This window comes from Brassica oleracea, chromosome C5, assembly GCF_000695525.1.
Source record: "Brassica oleracea var. oleracea cultivar TO1000 chromosome C5, BOL, whole genome shotgun sequence".
Classification (NCBI taxonomy): Eukaryota; Viridiplantae; Streptophyta; class Magnoliopsida; order Brassicales; family Brassicaceae; genus Brassica; species Brassica oleracea.
This window is the reverse complement of record NC_027752.1, coordinates 17,988,707-17,989,146: the sequence shown is the minus strand read 5'-3', so window position 1 is coordinate 17,989,146 and position 440 is coordinate 17,988,707.

The window sequence follows — 440 nt, the reverse complement described above, 5'->3', positions numbered from 1 at the left end:
ACTCTAAAACAAAGTAACTCAAACAAATATCCATTATATAAACCGCATAGCGGTAGGGGTTCAAAGCCACCAACGGCCAGTCCCGACAAAAACAGCAAAAAAAAAGACCCATACAAAGTTCGAAGGCCACGCTCCACCAGACATATATGAACAAAGGCCACACTCGGCCGCTAAATACTAGATAAAGGAAAAAACTCCTTCCCGTCAAAACGATCACAGACCAAAGTTAAAACTCCCGAACAAGGAAGATCCGAATGCATCCGCAGGAAAGTTCACTTCCTCATCGTCACCGGCAAAATCTGTCGTAGTTTCTACGGTATCAGGGGAAACCGGGATGGGATCCCAGAATCCCTGGATCTTCCCATCGATCGGAGGAATGGTCGCCTCAGTGTGAGCATGATCCTTCGTGCCACCCTTCATTAACTCCATCTCCCTCTCGA